This window comes from Sciurus vulgaris (genome assembly GCF_902686455.1).
Source record: "Sciurus vulgaris genome assembly, chromosome: 7".
In the NCBI taxonomy this organism is placed as follows: Eukaryota; Metazoa; Chordata; class Mammalia; order Rodentia; family Sciuridae; genus Sciurus; species Sciurus vulgaris.
In genome coordinates this window covers 137,487,691-137,512,495 of record NC_136467.1, presented here as the reverse complement: position 1 = coordinate 137,512,495, position 24,805 = coordinate 137,487,691, and the positions used below count along the sequence as shown (strand labels likewise).

General features: G+C 40.8%; 1 protein-coding gene and 1 pseudogene across 4 annotated transcripts in view; one reads left to right on the top strand and one right to left on the bottom strand.

The window, feature by feature from the left end:
* Positions 1 to 24,805, top strand: part of LYRM4 (LYR motif containing 4) — a 153,906-nt gene that overhangs the window by 53,143 nt on the left and 75,958 nt on the right. The window lies entirely within an intron of this gene.
* LOC306664984 (mRNA turnover protein 4 homolog) lies at positions 3,586 to 4,419 on the bottom strand (annotated as a pseudogene). Its single transcript has one exon. The product of its transcript is annotated as an mRNA turnover protein 4 homolog (transcript).

Sequence of the window (24,805 nt, the reverse complement as noted above, 5' to 3'; positions counted from 1 at the left end):
CATTGCTTGAAATTGATTTATTTAAGTTGTATATGTCCTCCTGGTTCTTATGTCTCTAGAAACTTGTTGATGTCTTTTCTGTTTTTTTGGAGTATAGATTTTCAAAATAGCTTCTCATTATGTTTTGTATTTCACTTGTGTCTGTAGTGATATTTCCTTGTTCATTCCGAATTTTAGTAATTTGAGTTTTCTCCCTCTTTCTCTGTTAGTGTGGCTAAGGGTTTATCAATTTTGTTTATTTTTTCAAAGAACCAACTATTTATTTTGTTAATTTTTCCGATTGTTTCTTTTGTTTCAATTTCATTGATTTCGGCTCTGATTTTAACTATTTCCTGTCTTCTACTACTTTTGGTGTTGGTCTGCTCTTCTTTTTCTAGGGCTTTGAGCTGTAGTGTTAAGTCATGTATTTGTTGATTTCTACTTCTTTTGTTGAATGCACCCCATGAAATAAATCTTCCTCTAAGTACTGCTTTCATAGTGTCCCAGAGATTTTGATATGATGTGTCTTTGTTCTCGTTTACTTCTAAGAGTTTTTTTATTTCCTTCCTGATGTCTTCTGTTATCCATTCATCATATAATAGCATGTTATTTAATCTCCAGGTATTGGAGAAGTTTCTGTTTTTTATTCTGTCATTTATTTCTAGTTTCAATCCATTATGATCTGGTAGAGTACAAGGTAGTATCTCTATCTTCTTGTATTTGCTAACAGTATCTTTGTGGCATAAAACATGGTCTATTTTAGAGAAGAATCCATGTGCTGCTGAGAAAAAAGTGTATTCATTCTTTGTTGGATGGTATATTCTATATATGTCCGTTAAGTCTAAATTATTGATTGTGTTATTGAGATCTATGGTTTCTTTATTCAATTTTTGATTGGAGGATCTATCCAGCGGTGAGAGAGGTGTGTTAAAATCGCCTAGTATTATTGTGTTGTGGTCTGTTTGATTTCTGGAATTGAGAAGGATTTGTTTGACGTACATGGATGAGCCAATGTTTGGGGCATAGATATTTATGATTGTTATGTCTTGCTGATTTATGCTTCCCTTAAGCAGTATGTAATGTCCTTCTTTATCCCTTCTGACTAGTTTTGGCTTGAAGTCCCCATTATCTGAAATGAGGATGGATACTCCAGCTTTTTTGCTGTGTCCGTGTGCATGGTATGTTTTTCCCCATCCTTTCACCTTTAGTCTGTGGTATCTCTTTGTATGAGATGAGTCTCTTGCAGGCAGCATATTGTTGGATTTTTCTTTTTAATCCATTCTGCCGGTGTATGTCTTTTGATTGATGAGTTCAGGCCATTAACATTCAGGGTTATTATTGTGATATGATTTGTATTCCCAGTCATTTGACTCATTTTTGTTTTTTGACATGATTTGGTTTCCCCTTTATTTGGCCTTTCCTTTAGGCTAGTTCCTCCCGTTGCTGATTTGCATCGTTGTTTTTCATCTCTTCCTCATGGAATATTTTGCTGAGAATGTTCTGTAATGTCAGCTTTCTTCTTGTAAATTCCTTTAGCTTTTGTTTATCATGGAAGGATCTTATTTCATCGTCAAATCTGAAAGTAAGTTTTGCTGGGTATAAGATTCTTGGTTGGCATCTGTTTTCTTTCAGGGCTTGGTAAATGTTGTTCCAGGCCCTTCTAGCTTTTAGGGTCTGGTTTGAAAAATCTGCTGATATTCTTATTGGTTTCCCCTGAATGTAATTTGATTCTTTTCTCTCACGGCCTTTAAAATTCTGTCTTTATTTTGTATGTTAGTATTTTCATAATAATGTGCCTTGGTGTGGGTCTGTTGTAATTTTGTATATTTGGAGTCCTACAAGCCTCTTGTACTTGGTTTTCCATTTCATTCTTCAGATTTGGGAAATTTTCTGATATTATTTCATTGAACAGATTGTTCATTCCTTTGGTTTGTTTCTCTAAGCCTTCCTCAATCCCAATAATTCTTAAATTTGGCCTTTTCATGATATCCCATAATTCTTGTAGATTCTGTTCATGATTTCTTACCATCTTTTCTGTTTGGTCAACTTTGTTTTCAAGATTAAATATTTTGTCTTCAATGTCTGAGGTTCTGTCTTCCAGGTGTTCTATCCTATTGGTTATGCTTTCTTTTTTTTCATGGTTTAGTTTTATTATGAAGGACATTACAAAAGAAACAGATGCATTCTATCCTGTTGGTTATGCTTTCTTTTTTTTTTTTTTTTTTCATGGTTTAATTTTATTATGAAGGACATTACAAAAGAAACAGATGCACAGGGGAGGGATGTTGGGGTGGGTGAGGGTGCAGTTTCCAGCCCTCTCTGGGTGTGCTGTCCTCTGCTCTCTGAACATTTTTTAAAGTACGAGGGATTGAACCCTGGTGGACTATACCACTAAGCTACCTCCCCAGCCCTTTTTAAGTTTTTTATCTTGAAACAGTCTTGCTAAGTTGCCCAGGCTGGCCTCAATCCTGCAACCCTGCCTCAGCCTTGGTGAGCTGGGAGTACAGGTGTGCGACACTGCATCTGGCTTTTTGGTGGTACTGGGGACTGACCCTATGCCAGACAAGCACCCCACACTTAACTGTACCCCCCAGTTGTTTATCAACAATTTTTGACATAGGGTCTCACTAAGTTGCCCAGGATGGTTTCAAATCCACCTGTCCTCCTGCCTTAGCCTCCTGAGGGGCTGGGATTAAGAGGTGCACCACACCAAGCCCTCCATGGTTTTTATGGAGGCTGCATTGCAGAGACAGGGTGACTAGCAGACTGGGTGGGGATCCCCAGCAGAGCTGGTCTTCTCAGCTTTTCTTGCCCCTGTAGCTTTCCTCCCTTGAGGATATGGGGCAGGATCCCTCTGGAATGAGGGTCTTAATTTACTATTCCAACAGGTAGGTGGCAGAATTTTTTCCTTTGTGATGCTGGGAATTGATTCCAAGACCTCAACCATGCTAGGCAAGCACTTCCCACTGACCCCCACCCACGCAGGCCCCAGAGAACACCTTTATTCTCAGCTAAAGACAAAGAAGATCACAGGGAGTCAGAAGCCACGAAGAGTAGACATAAACCAAAGAAGAGATGTTGCGTGAAACAGATGTTCTCTCATTCGGTGCTTCACTAAATACCTGCGTATGAAACAATCTGGACAAAAACCTATCCCGGTTCCCACCAGGAAAACCCTCCAGGATGCTGTGGGATGCCACACGCTCGCTCCCGCCTCCAGCAGAGGCTCCACTCCACCCTGAGGTCTCTGGCTTCTTGGCATCCACCAGTAGAGCCTGGTTGAAGGAGTGTTTATGCAGGGCAGGGCCTAACTTTCTTCAGCAAATCTCCTTTCCAAGCAAAGGACAGCACAGGCCGGAGAGGACAAAGCTCAGCTCTGGGGGTTGCTCTTGGCTGTCCCCAGAACTGCAAAGCTGCACTGCCATTGCAGCCCCTCAGGAGCCAAAGTTGTACTGGCCGACCAGGTCAACAGAGGAATCCTGAGAATCCAAACAGAGGCACACACCCAAGGCCTTTTTCCTAAGAAAAGTCTCTTGCTGTCTACAGGGTGACACCTACAGACCAAGTTTTATTCTTCATGGGACAGTCAGTTCCTATCACCCACATCTATCTTCATCAGCAGCAAAATAAATAACTGCTCCCTCCAGAGGGGTAGGAACAATTCCATGTGGTTTGATGGAGACCCAGAATGTGCTAGAAGGCCTTCAATCAAGTCCCTGAGTCAGTCATCTTCGCTGTCCTCTGATTCTTCTGAGGATTCAGATGCACTTTCTGGCAAGTCATCTCCCATCTCCTGGAACCTTCCGGACTGTGCATCCCACATGTATTTGATGGTCACCTTGAATTCAGCCATCTCATACCCAAAAAGCTTCAGGACGCGGGCCTGCTCCGGGGTCAGCACGTCACCCTCCTTGCACACCTCGTAGTCAGACAGCAGGGTCACCACACCTCTCCTGAGGGCAATGGGCAGGCCCAGCTGCCTCAGCTGTGGCTCCATGGAGTGAGGGAACTGCTCCAGGGGCCCTGGATCCAGGTTCACGGTGAAAGCTGCTTTGTTGCCAGCTCGGGCAAAGTCCATTTCTGTGTATTTTGTGAACCACTCATTCACCTCCTCCTTTGTGCGGTTGGTAAAAAGGAGACCAACTTCACCCCTCAACTTCTTGCTGACCTGGTGCAGGTTGTCTTTGTACTCATCAGATGGGCTCCGACCCAAGGCCACCATCATCACCTTGTTTTTGCCAAAGAACATCCGGCTGTGTTTCCAGGCATTCCTGATGTCCTTCAGCTTGCTGTTCCTCATGTTGGCCACAGAGAAAATGAAGAGGTACTTGTATGTGTCCACACATTTCCGAAGCTCTTCAATCAGGTTCTGTTTCTTTCCAAGCCTTTCTTGGTGGTTTTGGTTAAGGAAACTTTCTTGTCGCGCCTGGATTTCGGCATCTCGATCGGTTATGCTTTCTATGGAGTTTTTAATTTGGTTTATTGTTTCCTTCATTTCAAGGATTTGTTTGGTTTTTTTTTTTTTTTCAATATCTCTAACTCTTTATTGAAATGATCTCTTGCTTCCCATATTTGCTTTTTAAACTCTTGATTGATGTGATCATTTATTGCCTGCATCTGCTCTCTCATCTCCTCCTTCAATGCCTGCATTTGCTCTTTCCTCGTTTGCTTCCCTGATTGTTTTAATTATGTACATTCTGAACTCCCTTTCTGACATTTCTTCTGCTGTGCTGTCATTGGGTTTTATTGATATAGTATCTAGGTTTGTTTGGGACATTTTCTTCCCTTTTTTTCTCATATTGGTCAGATGTCAGTGGGACTTTGTGATATTGCAGATTTCCTCTATTGTCTTATATTGTCCCTGTAGATTTCCAGTGTATCACCTTCCTACCTTCAGTAGCCTGAAGTCTTGGAGTAATTTGATAATGCAGTGCTTCCAAGGAAAGCTGCCCCTAGTCCTCTGCTGGTTCCAGGACTTGGAGCTGGCTCTGTGTGGAAAGGCTCTCACTGGGGGGTCTGCTCCGAGAAGCTAGCCTGGAAAGGCCCCCGTGGGCTGCTTGGGGCCGTCCCTGGCTGCCCTGTCCTGGTGCTTGAAGCAACCTGCGGGCAGGAACTCGCCGCCCTGGTTCAGGGACTTGAAGCTTGGTTCTCTGCAGAAAGGCTCTCACTGGGGGGCCTGCTCCGAGATGCTGGAGAATCTGGCCCTGTGGGAGGAGCCCACCGCCAGAGTGCGCAGGGCTGCCTGGGGAAGACTCTAGCTGCCCTACCCTACTCTAATAAGCCACCCGAATCCAGGCCTGCTGCCCAGCTGAGCTTCACCGGGTGGGGGAGACTCACCCTGAGGCTCTATTTTAGTCCGAGTCTCTCAATGCCTCCACTTCTTGAATCCTGGGTTCTGGAGTGACTGGAGATGCAGTCACCCTCTAGTCCGCCATCTTGGATCGCCCAGTGGAAAAAGCCTGCGGCCGGGGGGCCAGGGGGTAGGTCCGCCTGGAGAGGTCTCTGGCTGCCTTGCCCTGGTCCCAGAAGCTGCTTGCGGGTCGGAGGTCTCCGCTGGCTTGGGGACTTGTGGCTGGCTCTGTGTGGAAAGGCTCTCACTGGGCGGTCTGCTCGGAGAAGCTAGCCTGGAAAGGCGCTTCCCGCTGGAGGGGGCCGGGCTGCGGGCTGCTTGGGGAAGTCCCTGGCTGCCCTGTCCTGTTCCCTGAAGCAACCTGCGGGCAGGAACTCGCCGCCCTGGTTCAGAGACTTGAAGCTTGGTTCTCTGCAGGAAGGCTCTCACTGGGGGGCCTGCTCTGAGATGCTGGAGAATCTGGCCCTGTGGGAGGAGCCCACCGCCGAGTGCGCAGGGCTGCCTGGGGAGGACTCTAACTGCTCTGCCTTACTCTAATAAGCCACCCGAATCCGGGCCTGCTGCCCGGGCAGCGCTTTACCGGGTGGGGGAGACTCACCCCGAGGCTCTGTTTTAGTCCGAGTCTCTCAGTGCCTCCCCTTTTTGAATCCTGGGTTCTGGAGCGACTGGAGATGCAGTCACCCTCTAGTCTGCCATCTTGGATCGCCCCGTGGAAAAAGCCACTAGATCAGCTTTCTGATCAGACCATTTTCTTCTCAAATGAATAGGTAGTTGGAAAACAGTAATATGATAACTTACAGGCAAGAGAAAGGTTAAAATGCTTTCCCAGAACCCCATGTGAACATTAGTATGCATTCCTCTTAATTGCACTTCTCCCTGTTCCCTCACTAACTTCTGAGCATCCTTCAAGTAGTGTGCTTATTAAGGTTTGGATATGAGGTGTCTCCCAAAAGCTCCCATGTGAGACAATGCAAGAAGTTTCAGAGGAGAAATAATTGGGTTGTGAGAGTCTTAACCCTATCAGTGAATTAATCCTCTGATAGAGATTAACTGAGTGCTGACCGAAGTGGTGGGTGTGGCTGAAGGAGGTGGGAATTGGAGCGTGGCTTTGGGGAACATATTTTCTGTATGGAGAATGGAGACTCCCTCTCTTTGCTTCCTGATGATGTGAGCTGCTTCCCTCTGCCACACTCTTCCACCATGTTGTACAGCCTCATCTCAAACCCTGAGGAATGGAGCCAGCCTTCTGTGAACTAAGACCTATGAAACTCTGAGCCCCCAAATAAACTTTTCTTCCTTTAAAATTGTTCTGGTCAGATCATGTAGTCATAGCAGTGAAAAAAATGACTAAAACAGTGCTAAATCAGTCAAAGACATTGTGTGTTTTGCAATTCCATATCCATGATATCTTTCCCTCAGTATTTATTGAGTGTCTACTCTCTGCCGTATTATCATTGTCATTATTATTATAATCATTATTATTATTATGGTGCTGAGGATTGAACCCAGGGCCTTGTGCTTGCAAGGCAAGCACTCTGCCAACTGAGCTATATCCCCAGCCCTGTGCCATATAATTATGATTTGATTTGATGAGCTCTTGGGAAGCAGGACTGGGATGGGGTTGAAAGTTCTACAAGAACCTTGTAGAAGTTTTTTCTCATTTTGGCTCTCCTAGTTCCTGAATTCCTTCTACTCTCTCATATAATAGACCAGAAATAGGGTTTAGAAGCCTGTCTCAGCAGCACTTTCCTTTGTGCCTATATAGATCAACTAAGATTAAACCAAAGGACCTGTCTACTTATTTAACAGGTAACAGTAAACAATCAGAGGCAGAAGAGATGTAAATCTCTCAGACTTCAATAGAAATCCTCATGTCCAGAATTATCCCATAAGTGAGGTTTTCCATATACAAAGTTTTTCAATAATAAAAAAATTCCCCAGCCCTCTGTCATAGTTTCTAAGGAAGCAGAGCATTGAGAAGGGTTGTTTAGTTTCATAGCTTAGCCTGTGTCTGACCTTTTATTTGGGGGGTGGGGGATTGTTTTTTATGTTTTTTATTTTTGTTGTTGTTATTGTTTTGGTACTGGGGATTGAACCCAGGGTTGCTCTACCAGTGAGCTGTATCCTCACCCCTTTTGTTTTATTTTGAGACAAGTTCCCACTAAGTTGCTGAGGCTGGCCTTAAATTTTCAATCTTCCTGCCTCAGCCTCCTGAGTTACTTAGATTACAGGTATGTGCTACCACACCCAGGCTGACATTATGTAGTTCCTCTGCAACTATGAAAAGACCCCTTCATACAAACATTAAATTTCCTCCCTCTCAATGCTCAAATGTAGGGTAATAGCATTGCTACAGTTGGTATTTCTACAGAAAGGATACCTCTCATTTGATTGGAGATTGCCTATTAAATTTGCTTACTTCCTTCAAGGTTTTACCTAAAACAGGTTTCTATTTCCTTGCTAGAAGATACCAGTCTTATGCCTGTATCTTTCATATATATGAATAATAGTTATTTGTGTGTTGTAGGGGGGCGTTTACTGGATGGGGATTGAACCCACAGGTGCTTTACCACTGAGCTACACTCCCAACACTTTTTATATTTTATTTTGAAACAAGGTCTTGCTAACTTGTTGAAGGTCTCACTAAGTTTTGGAGGCTGGCCTCAAACTTGCTATCCTGCCTGGGTCCCTGGGATTACAGGCATTCACCACTGCATGTGGCTATAATACTTTTTTCATATATTTCCATGTGCAGCAGAGGTCATGAAGAAAGTTATGGTGATACTCTTTACAGAACATTTTTGCAGGAGTTTCATTGGGAAGTTTTTATTATGGTATCTATCCATCTGCCATTTAATCATGACAGCCATTTTTTCTAGAATGCTGTAAAGAACTGTTTTTGTTCTTCTGAAGTACCCTAGAAACAGATACTATCAACTCTGCATTTATTTACTTATTTTTGTTTTGGGGAGTGCTCAGAATTGAACCCGGGTCTTGCTCATGCTAGCCAAGCCCTCTTTGATCTGTATCTTCACCCTCTAGATATTATCACCTCTGGCACCAGCTCATGGTTTCATAGGAAAGAATCTGCAGAAGTGTTGATCTCAGGTCAGACAGTCCTTTTCCTCATGATCTGGGTGAGGTGCTTATTTGCCTAATTCACCACATCCATAAAGGGACAGTTTTTATTGTTGAGGAGGTGGATGGTGGCAATGATGGGTGTCAGAGTTGCTCTCTTGTACCCTCTCTCTGCACAGCCACTGCACTGAGCACTTGGAATATGTCGTCTCCGTTTCTCTAACAGCAGCCTGTCAGAAAGACACTATTATCCTCATTTTCTAAGCGAGGAATTCAGATGAGGCATGTTTAAGGAATTCTCCAAGGATGCGCAATTAGGACAATGGTGGGCCTGCATCCATTCTCACTTGTGAGCAGCTCTCAGAAGCAGGTTCACTCTCTGGGTGGCCTCATCTTGACAGAAGCAAACAAGAGGCTGAAGATGAGAGAAGGCAGCAGGATGAGCGTTTCTTTTTTCTAAGTGTTCGTTTAGAACTCTTATTAGAGGTAGCAGCTTACCCTCTGTAGGCTCATGAATAGTGTGATTTTTAGAGGCCAGGCTCCTTTATCCTTTCTCAAAAAACTCTCTGCCATCAAAAGAAAATAAAACCACACTCTGAAAATGTTAAAGTTCATCCACCTTATTTAAGAAGTCTTTGCTCAGAATCTCCCCACAGATCTGAAGGCTGTGGCTCCAATTGTGCTTTTCCTGACAGGCTATCACCAAAGTACCCTTCAGTGGAAACCTTTTGATGCCCCACTGCTTGGCTTGTCCTTTCAAGTAATCAGAGTTGACTCCAGTCGTGCTTATGCAGAAGATGGCAAAGGGCAGTGTCACATCTTTAGGAAGGCAATAAAAGGGGCTACCCCTTGTTTATGTTAATTTGTGTTAGGCCCCCGGATCCCTAGAGATGGCAGGGAGGCAATGACCTCCATGCCAGCATGTGCATGAGGAGACAGACTCATTTCCTGAGCACTTGATGTCTGCAGTTGAATTTTCTTTTCAGATTGGATCAATTTTTACCTGTGTACATATGAAACAATTTCCTTCATAGTGTTTGGGAAGATTTTTCCACTTTATCTCTTAGTGTAAAAAGCAGTTGGTTTAAAAATTCTTTTATGCTTTGCTTGTTTGTTTGCATTTTGTCCCTGAGATATATTCGGAATGGTAGGCGAAAGAACAACAAAGATTTTGAGCAAGATGCACCTCACTTTACACACTTATTCAGTAGTTCTCTGTCCTTGGTCATGATATTTGATCTCTCTAAAAACATCATCATTCAGCCCTTCTACTAAAGGTAAAGGAATACCATCCCTCCACCCAACCCTGCAGGGCTGGGGATCAAACGTGGGGCCTCATGCATGCTTTGCAAGCACTATACCACTGAGCTGCACCCCCAGCCCTACCATTCTTAAGTTAATTTTGTACTTGAAGTGTTTTTAAAATTCCATTGACAAGTGAAGTGTCAGAAATTTTTTGTCTTTCCCAGACTGGTAACAAGGCTGTCATTTCACAGATTGGTCAGTTATGAATAATGAAAGAACTCTAAAAATTCTATTGTGATCTTAGTTTTACCAAATAATGCTGGCATAGAATTAAATCAGCACTTTAAGTATTTTCCTTTTCTCAACATTTTCACTTCACAAAGCCTGAGAAGTACTTTTCTCCCCCCACTCTCACCCGTCTCACTCCTCAGTGGAGTGAAAATAGCAGTAACCCACAGGCCACAAGGATTCCCCTTCAAAACCTGTCACAGATCAGCAACAGCCAGGAACTCCATGACCCTCTCGGCCTCATCTGTAAAAAGTAAGGAATTGGGCACTTTGATTTCTAATAGGATCTGATTTCTGACAGGATCCCTAATAGCACAAGAATTTTTTCATGAATTAGCTTTATCCAACAACCTAAGTTGAACTGCCTTCTTGAGATTGGATTTGGGTTTCTGCCAACAGGTTATTCCATTTTGCAAATAAGTGAGTGTGTTCCAGAACTGCCTACACAGACACTATGTAGGCTCAAAAAACACTCATTCACTGGCTGGCAGCCAATATGGCAGCTCCTTCCTGTGGGTCAGAAGTTTGTGCCCCGAACCTCAAAGGTCTTTTTCATACCTAACGTTTTCCAATTCTGAAAATGAATAATGATGCTTCTTTAAAATGCCTGGCAGTGTTGGTGAAGGGTGGGCTGTGTCTTTGGCCACCTCATCACCGACTGCTCAGGGTTCACAGGTGACTTGTGGTGTTGCAGTTGGGGAAGTAGCTGGGTTACGTAATGCCGAGTTATGTAATGTGGTTTTTCATAGTCAGCCACAGCAGCAGGGCCTTGTCGAGAAAAGCCTTTGGCTACACTTTGTGAATGCTTTTAACACCCAGTCAGGGCAGGAATGTTACAAGGATCATGGTGACTTCAGGGGGTCTGTAGGCTATGAAGCAGAAGCTGCCCTCTCCTACAGGAGACAGAGTGTAGATCCCTCCTCTACTAAAGAGCTTTCCTTCCCCAAGATCCAGCAGAGCCTCTGAGAAAGAATGGGATAGGAAAGAAAGAGCAAAAATAGTTTCCTCTTGCTTTGAACCAGCTTCTGTTAGCAGAGCCAAACTGGTGTTTTTCTTTTTAAGTAACTCTTAGCTGTTATTTAAAGTATAAGGCTGCCCATGTTTTTTATAATGTTATTTTTCCTACTGGAAATAATTTTTGAAATTCAGCCCATTATTTTTTGCCTCCAAGACAATGGCCACACTTCTCTCCTGGGCAGTTTAAGAGACCATTAAGAAAGGAGCTTCTGGGCTGGGGTTAGGGCTCAGTGGTAGAGCGCTTACCTGGCACACATGAAGCACTGGGTCTGATCCTCAGCACCACATAAAAATGAATAAATAAAATAAGGGAATTATGTCCACCTACAACTAAAAATATATTCTAAAAAAAAGAAAGGGGCTTCCAGCCATCAGTTTCTGTACCATGTGCAACCTGTTCCATGACATTCATACTGTATGCCCAACCTTTGCAAGTTGCTTCATGACCATGAGCCTTTCTTTAACTGACTACAGGACCCTCACATGCTGGACTTTTCCTCCACTGGACCTAGCACTCTGTGAGGCATACCACGTGCCCAGCGAACCCTTATCACCAGCTCCTTAGAAAAGGACTTTGGTTCCCTTCCTCCCACTTTCTTGCCTGGTGAAATCTTTTCATTTCCTGGGTCACCAAAGCAGTCAAATGTGACTCTGTATAGCATTTATCACATTATTTTCTAAGCCATCTGTCCTTAGTGTATTATCCTCCCCAAAGACAGGGTTGTTTTCATTTGTTCTTTTTAGTTTTAGTTATACATGATAGTAGAATGTATTTTGACATATCATACATACATACATCATACATGGAGTATAACTTCCCATTCTTGTGGTGGTACATGATGTGGAGTTACACTAGTTGTATTAATACATGAACATAGAAAAGTTATGTCTGATTCATTCCACTGTCTTTCCCATTCCCAAATCCCCTCCCTTCCCCCACTTCCCCTTGTCCAATCTGGTGAACCTCCACTCCCCCTCCCCCACTTATTGTGAGTCAGCATCTGCATATCAGAGAAAACATTCAGCCTTTGTTTTTTGAGGACTGGCTTATTTCATTTAGCGTAATGGTCTCTAGTTCAGTCCATTTACCAGCAAATGCCATAATTTCATTCTTCTTTATGGCCAAGTAATATTCTATTGTGAAGTATGTACCGCATTTTCTTTATCCCTTCATCTCTTGAAGGGTACCCAAGTTGGTTCTTTAGCTTAACTCTTGTGAATTTAGCTGCTATGAATGTTGATGTGGCCACCTCACTATAATATGCTGATTTTAAGTCCTTTGGATGTATGCCAAGGACTGGGATAACTGGGTCAAATGGTGGTCCCATTCCAAGTTTTCTGATGACTCTCCATACTGCTTTCCATAGTGGTTGCACCAATTTGCTGTTCCACCAGCAATGTATGAGTACAGAATAGAAGACATAGAGACAAACCCACATAAATACAGTCATCTCATACTAGACAAAGGCACCATAAACATACATTGGAGAAAAGATAACCTATTCAACTATCAATGGTGCTGGAAAAACTGGAAATCCATGTGTAATAAAATGAAATTAGACCCCTGTCTCTCACCCTGCACAAAACTCAACTCAAGGTAGATCAAGGACCTAGGCATTAGACCAGAGACCCTGTGCTTAGTAGAATAAAAAGTATGCCCTAGTCTCCGTCATGTTTCCTTAGGAACTGATTTCCTCAACAAGACATTCTAAACTGCAAGAAGTAAAATCAAGAATCAATAAATGGGGGTTGAGGTTGTGTCTCAGTGGTAGAGTGCTTGCCTAGCATGTGTGAAGCACTGGGTTCGATCCTCAACACCACATATAAATAAATAAATAAAGGTCCATCCACAAGTTAAAAAAAAATCAATAAATGAGATTGTATCAAACTAAAAATCTTCTTTACAGCAAAGGAAACAATCAAGAACATGAAGAGAGAGGCTACAGAATGGGAGGAAATCTTTGCCACCTGCACCTCAAATACAACATTAATCTCCAGGATATATTAAGAACCCCGACTAAAAACCCAGTCAATAAATGGGAATGGTCAACAAATATATGAAAAAATGTTGAACATCACTAGCCATTGGAGAAATGCAAATTAAAACTACACTGAGATTCATCTCATCTCACCCTAGTCAGAATGGCAGTTATCAAGAGTACAAGTAACAATAAGTTGTCAAGGATTTGGGGGAAAGGTCCTCTTAGTATATTTGTGAACACAAAGTGAGATTGTGTGTACCAGCACCCTCTAAAAACAGCGAAACTGCTGACCCATAAGCAGTGTTACCTTTAACTAGCCAACCCTTTAATTAAAAATCTTCCACTGGCTGAGGAAGTAGCCATTCCATGTACCAGAAAGGAAACTGTGGATGTCTTTCATAAATTAATATTTTGCCCCCTCTACCGCTCCAAAACACATACTCAAATTAGCTGAAAAGGTGAATTCTAACCAGATGGACTGAGCCTGTGGAACTCTTTCTTTATATGTTGTCATATCCCACTGGGAAGTATGAAAGGCTCAGGGTTAGGGTCAGATTGTAGTTTCCAGTTCTCATTGCTGCTTCATGATTTTAGGCAAATGATCATGTGGAACTCACTTTGCTATTCTGTAAATTGGGCATAATTGTACACTTTGTCGGGATGTGAGGGAGAGTGGATGACTGGGTTTGTGAATCACCATGTTAAGTGTTCCATAAGTGAAAGACCGTTGCAGCTTTGTCTATGCCACAAATTGTTGTTTCAATACTTCTCTTTAAAACTCAAGCGCTGAAATCAGTCTTAATGGAGATTTTCCCAGTCAGGTCTCAAAGTGTGCAGGCTGGGAGCAGCTGCCAGTTCGTTTTTCAGTGATTCTGCTGTGCAGCTGCATGTGTGCCAACACTAGTTGCCTGCTGATCTGCAGGCTCTCCACATAGGACACTTGATGTAATATAGGTCCGACTTTCCCAAATGCTCTTTGGTACTTAAAGAGGAGCTATGAAGACTAAATTCCAAGTGACAGTTCCACTATGAAATATTTATCACCTGCTGACAAAAATATATCCACCAAATAAAATTGGGAGGACCAAGCAGAAATTCAGTCCACATAATCTTTCTTATTTTAAATGGACTCATCACATTGCAGACTGCTAGGCAATAAAATGAAGGAAAGGCTACAGGAAAAAAATCACAGCAGGTAGAGCAAAGTGGCATTTGGAAGTAAAAACGGGATGCCTTCATCAAGTTCATCAAGGCATCCTCAAGTTCAGGTGATGAGGAGGCAAGTCAAGGAGCCATTTCAATAGTCCTTGACAGCAGCTGTTCCAGACAGCAGATAGTACAGGTAGACAGAGCTGATTCCATGGTTGTCTTTTCATCTACCTGATCAACAAGGTATGTCTTATCAGACCTTGAATGACTTATGGCCACCTGCCAAGGATACCAAAAATGGGGTGCTCAATTCCCTTTTATAAAATGGTGTGGTATTTGCATATGACTACACACATCCTCTTGTACACTTTAAATCATCTCTAAATTATTATTCCTAATATAATGAAAATGCTACTTCAGTTGTTAGACTACATTGTTTAGGGAACAACAACAGAGAAATTCTGGCCTATTCAGAAAAGATAAAATCTTTTTTTTTTTTTTTTTATGTTTTTGAACCACAGTTGGTTGAATCCATAGATGGGACATCCAAGGATATGGAGAGCAGAAGGTACCAGGAGGGGTGGGAAGAAGCTAATGGTCTGTATTTGAGGAACTTGTTTTCGACTGGTAGGTGAAGGACAAGTTTCATGGGCACATGTTCAAACACATAACTCCACAGATGCAAGCAAGTAATGAGAGTTGTTCGTGTGACTTCTTGATTTATTAAGGTTGTATGCCCTTGTCTCCTTGGGTAAAGGACCGTCCTGCCTGTCCCCATACTTATCACAGTGCCCTACATACTGATGGTCAAGTAAATTGCATGCTGTAATTTCAAAGAACTGAATTATACATACTTGAATTTCTTAGTAGTAACTCATTGTCATTTACTGTATTTAGGAAAAACCTTTATCAACAAAGTGAAAAGTCTTAAGCTAACCACATTCTATCCATACCATGGAACAATAATTAGAACTATAACTAATTGTAACAGTGTTCTCTTTGGAGACAGTTGGCAGCTATGACTTGCATACAAATTTATGGCAGTCTGCTTTAGTTTGGATCTTGGTTTTCCCCCAAAGGCCCATGTTTTGAAGACTTACTCCTCAGCTTGGTGCTGTTGGGAGGTGGTGAAACCTTTAAGAGGCAGAGCCAAGTGGGAAGAAGTTAGCTCACTGAGGGCATATGCCAAAGGGGATTGTGGGACCTTGTGGGACCCTGTTTCTTTCTTTCTCTCTCTCTCTCTCTCTCTCTCTCTCTCTCTCTCTCTCTCGTTTCCATTAGATGAGTGAGCAGTTTTGTTCTACCACAGGCCCAAAAACAAGTCAACTACCAACCATAGACCAATACTTCCACAGTTGTGAGCTGAGATAAACCTTTTTTCTTTTTAAGTTGATTATTTTAGCTAAGGTAGAGTAACACATAATCTGTTCATATTTTCTTGGGAAAACTGGGGAGAAATAGGAGGAAGAATAGGAGGAAGAGGTAGCCCAAGCCACTTTGGAAAGACCTGTTGGGGCAAGTAATTCTTAACCAAAGATCTGGATGAAATATACAATTTGCTGAGTCAGACTTTATGGTCCTCCTTCCAGTGCCCAAATCATCTTTCATCTGCCTTATGGGATGGCCTATAAAGTTGATATTCCTCCTATGACAAGTAGAGCATCAGAGGCAAGTTCAAAAACCCTGTACTGTATATTCAGCGAGACTCTCGTTGTCACTCAGTTCATGTCTCTGGAACTTCATGGAATACAGGTGGTATAAACACACCTCAACACAATGTAATTTACTCACCTGTACCTATGGAAGAACCCTATTTATGTGAATTCAGAAATATATTAAATCAATTATAAAAATTCAGGCTTATTATAGAAAAAGAAATTAGAGGTTGAGGACCTACAAAATGAATTCTGCCTATGGCTATTCACTATGGAGACAGAAGGGATTAACTTTTCATTGATCACCTATTATACATCAGGTGCAGCAGGCATGGATCATTTCATGTATGATAACTACCAACCATAGACCAATACTTCCACAGTTGTGAGCTGAGATAAACCTTTTTTCTTTTTAAGTTGATTATTTTAGCTAAGAAGAAACTAAGACTCAGGAAAGTTCAGAAACCAGCTCAGGTTAAAGTGGAGATTCCTTCAGGATACAGGACCAGGGCTTGCCTGATTTCTGTCTCTCTTCCATGGAAGGAAGAATAGTGAGGACCAGTGCATTCCATGTCAAATATCTATGTTAAACTCATTTACTCTCCTCAGATACTTTAGATCCTACACAACTGGAGTTTTTCACTGTCTTAGCGGAAGGGCCAAAGGCTACCAGACCTTTAATAAAATCTTCAAAAAGACAAAACATTTCACCTTATGCTGGCAGTTCTCAACCTTGACTGAACATTAGAACCACCTGGGATGCTTTTACAAATCCTGGTGACCAGGCCACTCTAGACAAATTGAATTTTAATCTCTGGGTGGGACTCAGGTGTCAGTATTTCCGAATCTTCCCAGGTGATTACAGGATGCAGCCACAGTTGAGAACCTGTAACTTACATGAGCTGGGAAGGGACCCTGACTGAGTACACTCAGCCCATCAATCCTGCCCAAAGTACATACATGCATGCCAGGGGCCATTCTGTGGGCAGGGTGTTTTTGATTTTTTGATGACCATCCCTGATCTCTGAATCTCTCTGAACTAAACCTTTGCTCCAGTGATTATTTTTATCCTGTTGTACTTATACAGAGATCAGTGTATAAATTTAAACAATTTAATTCTGATTGCCTCTGAAAATTCCATGTGTTTCCACCCAGAGTGCAGACTCCGAGTGACCCTCTTTGGGGTTCAGGGTAATATTGTAAAATAGCATCCTTAATAACCAGGTAGAATTATCAGCATTTAGTATGGAAGGAATAGCAGAGACATGTCCTCAAGAATGGAGTTTTCATCCCAGGGAGAAGTTATTTAAAGCCCTTTGGGAGGTATTTTTTAGTACAACTGTGGGTTGCCCTGTGCCGTGTATAGCTTGTTCATCCTGCAGTTGAGCACAGGCTTGTCATGGGAAGAACTGGCAACAAGAATAACCACAGTATTCTGTCTCTTCCAAGCGGCAATTTTCCCAAGCCAGATTTGAAGTGCAGGTAAATTATCAAAGGGTGGGGGGGTCACATACTTTCTCTCTTTGCCAGGACAATATATGGGGAGAAGAGAAGATTGATGTTCACTATATACAAGGAAAGATATACTTGTAAAAATCTGTTCAAAATTGTTATGAGTATGGTCCATACTGGTCTATTCTGGAACTGTCTGCAGACTGAGCAGCACAGCCTATTCTTAGCATCAAGTCTCAGATCGTCTTGGGAACAGGTGACCTGTAGAAGCAGAACAGAGTAATGGTTTGGGGGGAGTCACCCCTATGACAAATATGTACTGGCCCAAATGTCCTAGCATTCAAAGGAACTTTATGTCTGGGGCTTAAATAGGATGGGTTGGCCAGACCAGTGCAACAACCTTTTCTTTAGAAAATAACCTACTAATTACCTAGTTTGAATTTTTCCAACTCCAGAACCACTCAGTGTCCAGCACATTGAAGAAAATCTCTGTAACAGTTTCAGTCTGGGGATAGAAGAACAATACTGTATGAATTTCACAGGAACATGTATTTCACAATTTTGACAACAGCTTTATTGAGATATAATTTATATATTATAAAAACCTCCAATTTAAGTGCACAGTTCAATGGTTTTGGTAGTTGTGCATCCATTTTCATTACCCCAGAAAGAAACACCATACCCATAGCAGGAACTCCTCATTTCTCCCCAGTTCACTTTCCACTAGCCATCCATCAGCTACTTTCTCTCTATATGGTTTGCCTTTTCTGGACAGTGCATATAAATGGAATTTGTTTGTATAAATGGAATTTTCTTTGACTTCTTTCACTTAGTGCAGTGTTCTCAAGGTCCATCTGTGTTATAATGTATGTCAGCCCTTGATTCCTTTTTAATGCCAAGTAATACTTCACAGTGTGTATATACTACATTTCATTTACCTGTCATCAGGTGATGAACATTTGGGTTCTTTCTGCTTATTTGCTCTTACAAACGATGCTGCCATGAAACACTTATGCACAAATTTCTGTTTGCCAGTTTCTGGACATATGTTTTTATCTCTCTCTCTGGCAAATACCTTGTAGCAGAATTGTTAGGTCATGTGATTGACTACCTTTTTATTTTTTTGAGGAACCACCAGGTTATTTTTCAAAATCGCTGTGGCATTTTATATTATCACCAGTAGTGTATGAGAGTTCTAATTTTGCCACATTCTTATAAACACTGCTACTCTCTGTAGTTTTAATAATATATAATGTATGCCTTTAGAACTTGGGAACAACTACTGTGACATTAGAAGGCTGACTCTGACCTAATTACTCTTGGAACAGTCTAAGGAAGATTAAGATTTGACAGGGAGATGAGGACAGGAGGCCAGATGCACATGAACCTTAGGACAGTCTGTTTTACCTAAACTCCACTCTAAATTGAGAACCATTTTAACCCTTTGCTGACTGCAGTGCTTCTGAGTCATGAATGTGATTTGGGTAGCCAGGGATTGATTCCACCCGAAGCTCTGGATGAGAATCCTCTTTCTCCCTGTTCTGGGAGACCGTCCCCAGGCTTCCATGGAAGAGCCTGACCTTCCCAGTTGGACAAGGGAAAGCTGCTTTTTCTTTCGTGCTTCCTTGTAGAATTCTCTCACACAGTAGATATTGGTTAATTTTTTTTGAAAAGCTAGCTTGTTCCCTTCACAAATGCAACTGCTGTGTAAAAGGACAGACCTCATCACTAAACCAGTCAGTCATTTTGAATTCTGATTCTTCTTTACAACTCTCGTTTACCATACCTCCTCTTCGAAACTTTATCTTTGCTTTTTTTCATGCAAAATGCTGGCCTTTCTGTCAAGTAAATATTTGCACATGGGTGTTTTACCAGCATGGAGACCCATTATGACCAAAACTGAATTGTTCTCTTCCCTGCTTAAATCAATTTCCTTTCCAAGTCCCTAATGCTTCCATTTTCTCGGTAACCCAAGCCCAAGTTCTCCCTCTTCACTATAAGAAATGGAACCTTGATCATATTATCCATGTAAAATAAGTCCAAGACTTTGTTCAGGTCCTTCAAAATAGAAGGTACATACAGATATTAAAATATATTCTAAAATACTATCCTAAATATTACCTTTTTTTAGGTTCTGGTATGGCATATGCTTTTTATATAATCAGGCACCACCTGATCAACATAGTTCCTTGTTCCACCTTTTAGCTAAGGGTGTCAAATTCTTAGACTCCACCTCTTTACCTACTTTGCCATGAATCACCAAACAGGATTCTGTGTTTTTTTCTGTAGGACTTTACTTGAATTTCTGGTAGATATGCCTGTTGACTACGTGCTCATGTGTTTAAATAATCTAACTCTTTAACATGAAAGCACCCTTTGTCTCCTGGCAGCTGATTTCTCTGCATTTATGGTGGTTAGATGTGTCTTAATGGGCATTACTCTCTAACTGTTTGTGTCGGAGCATTTGGGAAGGCTCATCAATCTTGTGCTTTTTTTAATTGACATCAATAATAGGTTTGCATTTATCAATATTTCCTAATTGCCAAGTTATAACAGTGGAAGTCATATAATAAATCATGCCCACAGATAACTTCAAACATTAGAGCCTGTCAATATTTTGATATATTGTAAATTATTTTATGAGGGTTATTTTCCTGTTTCTCAGGAGGAACTGTACAGCAAGAGACAGAATTGAGTCAGCGTCACTATCTAAAATTAAGTTCAAGAGCCAAATTATTCCAATACAAATAGAAGAAAGCTATTTCCAAAGCCAGTTCAATACATCCCCATAAAGTTCAGTGTCACCATCCACATTAATGCAAATGTATTTCCCCCGAGAGTTTTACACTGCGCGGAGGCTCCTCCTGAGGAAGGAAATTAGTACTGAAGCAGGGAGCATTCTCAGGAGGAAGAGACTGTACCAAAATGCTTTTCAGAAGAGGAAACTTTGTGAGGAGGCTTTGCAAGCTGAGTGACTTGCCCAGAAACAAAGTGACTTTCAGGGCTGGAACTCAAATTCAAGATTGAGTCCATGTTTGGATGCTTGACATTTTAGGAACAAACTTAACCAAACCCAAAGGAGTGGGAAACCCCAGTGTCAGATGATTGAATATGCATTATTGTTAAGCAGACAAAGGTTCTAGAGTGTTTGGCTTGGTTTTATTATTTATTCATTTTTTTTCTAATTAAGAATTCATGTAAGAATTAAGGATTAATTTTATATAGTCATGTCCCTTTAGTCTTCGTAGCATAGAAGAGTTCACATGCAGTTTTCAGGGTTTTTTTTAACTTTCATGTCATTGATGTATTTAGTCCATAATGTTCCACAGTCCAAATTTATCAGATTGTTTCTCTGTTGTTACGCTCAGAATAAGCACATGGCAAGAAGCCTGCTTAGGTAATAAGGCATTCTTCCCGTCACATTTTATCAAGAGGTCCATAATGTCTGTTGTACCATTATTGGTAGGTGCTAAGTTTGGTCATTTGTTAGAGTGAAATTAGTGGAATTGACCAGGTATTTCCACTGTAAGCATTGTGTTTCTCTGTGTAACTAATAAATCTGTTCCCCAACAGCCTTTCACCAAATGGTTTTCAGAGCCATTAATGTACCTTGCCTGAATCAATTCTCATATTAATGATTGCAAAATGGTGATTTTTCTCATTCTCTGATTACGTATCATTAGCTTCTACATAACACAGTGGGGCTCACTTTTAATGAGAATAAGTCCTAAATTACAATCAGGTATGTTTCTCACTAGCCAATTTCACTTCTTATTCCCAGTTGAACAAATGCATGTTCTTAGTGTAAGACTCAGTGAAAATACTGCCTCATAAACCATTCCAAAAACTTATCTGAGAGTTATAGAGCTTTCCAGAAGTAGCATGTGGCTCCATTGATTCCTTGCAGAGGCTTGAGATCATTCTGGCATCAGAGGAATTTCAAATCACTTTCACACTCTGCCTGTGACAGTCATCCAACCTGCCTCTATCATTGACAAGAACGCAAATTGAGACCTCTGTTCTGTTCCCTTTGGGATCCTAACCAGCACATTGGGTTTATAATTTCATTTTATGTAATACATGGCAAACATTTCTCATATGACTCAATTCTCTTTTGATTCATGTTTTTTTAATGATTTCCAGTATTTCATTGTATAACTTACCATGATTTGTTTATTCTGTTCCCCAAATGTTTAATATGTACTTGATTTTCTATTACAATGTTTTCATAAATATCTTCATATACTCCCCTGATGCTATTCTTAGAGCAATTTCTTCTCATTAAAATGACTAGATGAAATAATACATGTGTTCTTAAGGAGAATGAGGCATGCTTTTAACACAGTGCCTTATATTTGATAAAAATTCTTTCTCCTTTTCTCAGAGGTAGGTACACCTGTACATAGAGACAAAGTTTTGCATAACAGATCTGGAAGTTCCTGGACTCAGATTCAGAAACTTGATTTGCATGATTAAAATTCGAAATTATCTAAGGGCAAATTCTTAGGAAGCTTTCTCAGGCTTACTCTGATCACACTATTGTACAGTTCCAGGCACTAGATTTAATTCTTAAAAAAACAGGAGCTTTTCTGTGAGGTGTCGATAAGAAATATTTATCATCACCATGTGTCAGGTTTTCATTTCTCCAGAGTAGAATTGGAAGATTTGATATCCATAACTGGCTCCTGCAGCTTCTCTTATAACCATGACTATGCAGTGAATGCCTGCACTCATAATCAATAGCTTCCATGTTTGCTCTAGTAATTATATGCTTATGGCAGTTTTCAAAATCACACTTTAGGTTGGAATTTCCCTTATCAAAGTTATACCAGATCAGATGTTTTAATTTAATTTATGTAGGTTTTGAAAATTGATTATAGAATCTTAGTCTGTCCAATCCAAGGTATTGATGATCCTTTATGTTTAAGATCTTAGAGTGTACCATGATAGAAAACCAAATGTTAGGACTCTTGGCACTCTAACCTGGGAACACAGTAAGAACTGGAAGGGGACATTCTTAATCTTTTCTCAGCTGATGATGGAAAATATTGCCAGTAAATTCCCTGCAGCCTTAATTGAGGAAATGATCAGGATTTTGAGGTCACTTAAATCAATAGCTGTCTTTTCACCTCTCCAGTAAAATAGCATTTTAGCTTAAACCGTCTGCTTCTGTCTCTCCAAGCATTTGTTTTGGGCAACTGAGGCATGACACAGATTTCTAGCTGCATTGAGTCCCAGGAAATAGTCTGTGTCCCAAGATGCTTCCTAGGACGTCAGAGGAAGATGACCACTTTAAAGTAATCGTTTATGGATTTAAATGTTTTGAGTCACATGAAAGACAATCATGTTATTCTGTGTGTGTGTGTGTGTGTGTGTGTGTGTGCGCGCGCGCGCTCGCACGCACATATATGTATTGGGATGGTTTTAATTAAATATTTAATTAAATTTTCAGTGTCAGAGCCTATTAGAGCCATCATATTCAATTGATTTCTCATTAAGATAGTTTGAACAGATACAGTGCTACTACAGAATACCAAATGAATTTTCTTCTAAATTGATTTTTTTTTTTTCCCCAAGCAGAGAATTACGTTGGTCTAAAATACATCCCTATGATATGGAGAGCATTTAGGAGTCACAGCTATTATAAAATGTTGAGCATTCTCCAGTTCTCCAATTCTCAGCCAAATTGTTTCTTTTAAAAAAATAAATAAGCCTCAAGGAAATCAATTGCTTTGGGTCTATTAAGGAATTTACTGAGACTCCAGTACTGTCTACTCTGTGTGCTTAGTGTAATATTTTATTATTCCAAAGTAAACTCAGAACTGATTCCAAGAAAATCCTATGAAAAAATTAAAGCAAGGAAGAGATAATCCCCTCGTGCATTATTTGAGGCAAATTAGAAAGTCTGAGGCTGTGAACTCAAATCTGGTTCTGTCGTTAAACCACTGAAGAACCTTAGAAAAATTACATAAATCTGTTTTGCTCTGTCTTTTAAGTGGAGATACCAGTATCAGTCTACTTTACTAGACCAGTAAAGAAATTCTTTGGGTCAGGTCAACCTTTGTTATATAAAGATTTATTGGACACCACAGTACTCCAATAAAAGTGTCTAGATTTTAGGATAACTGATTTATAGATTAGACGAAGCAAATGTTGATTTGATGATTTAGCCACTTTTTTGTGCTTTTGCTTTTCTGCTGTTTGAAATAATTGTGTTATCATCACAAAATTTAAAATATTTTAAGGGAAAGTCATCACAATCAACAAAATTGAGTTATAAGTAGCATTTTTACTTGTCCAAGTTACCATGTAGAGTTAACATAGAGCTTTATGGTTCCTAATACCTAGGATTCTAGAATCAGCCTAAATATGTGTGTCACAATAAGGGGAGTGGTGTGCTTGTTGGTCTCAGACTGGAGAGCGAGAACCTCTGAATTCACAAGATTCTGAGACTCTGCCCTTACGCTGACCACACGGTTTCTCTAAACGTGTTAAGAATGGGGCTGTTGTGTAGGATAATAGTGCCTTATAATCTAAAAACAATAATTTATTATAGATTATAGTATCTTCAGAATACATTGTTTTTTAAATAAGTTGGTAACTCACCTTTTCAACTAAAGGAACCCCTTTACATGTTCAAATTGCCAGTGTTACTACCTAGCACTTTGCAGACATTCTTAACTAAAATAAGGACAACTTGAATGTAAGCTCTGGGACACTGTGACAGTCAATCAGATAATGGAGATAGCTAGCAAGTGACTAATGGGTAGGTGGTGTATAACAACATGGTTACACTGGATAAAGGAACAATTCACATTCTGGGCTAGTTGGGGCAGGATAGTTATATCATGGTACTTAGAACATTGTGCAGTTTGAAACTTAAGAATTGTTTATTTCTGGATTTTTTTTTTTTTTTTTTTTTTTTTTTTTTTTTTTTTGTACCAGGTATTGAATCAGGGGCACTCAACCACTGAGCAACATATCCAGCCCTATTTTGTATTTTATTTAGAGACAGAGTGTCACTGAGTTGCTTAGCGCCTCACTTTTGCTGAGGCTGGCTTTGAACTCGAGGTCCTCCTTCCTCATCCTCCCCAGCCCCTGGGATTACAGGCAAGTTCCACCTCTCCCAGCTCTTTCTGGAATTTTTTATGTAGTATTTTTAGATCTCAGCAAGTAACTGGTAATCAACATCATAGAAAGGAGAACTTTGGATAAGGTATAACTACTGTTCTCTTTTACAATCTCTTCGTCCCTCCCCCACTAACACATTACATTGTATGTTGTTCCATAACATAACATATAAACTTTCTTTTTTCTTTTTTAATGGCCAGATAGTATTCCACAGTGTGGCTATGCTGTAACTTATTTCATCAACTGCTTAGCGATGAACATTTACATTGATTTCAACTTTTGCCTTCATCAACAGCACTGCAGTAAACATTGGGGTACCTGTCTTTGTAAAGGTCATTGTGACGAAACGTCTGAAATAATCAACTTGTAAGGAAAAAGGATTTAATTTGGTTCATGGTTTTAGAGGTCTGTGGTCAGTCCACGGTCACTTGGTCCTGTTCTTTCTGCCTATGGCTGCACAAGTACATCATGGTACGAGT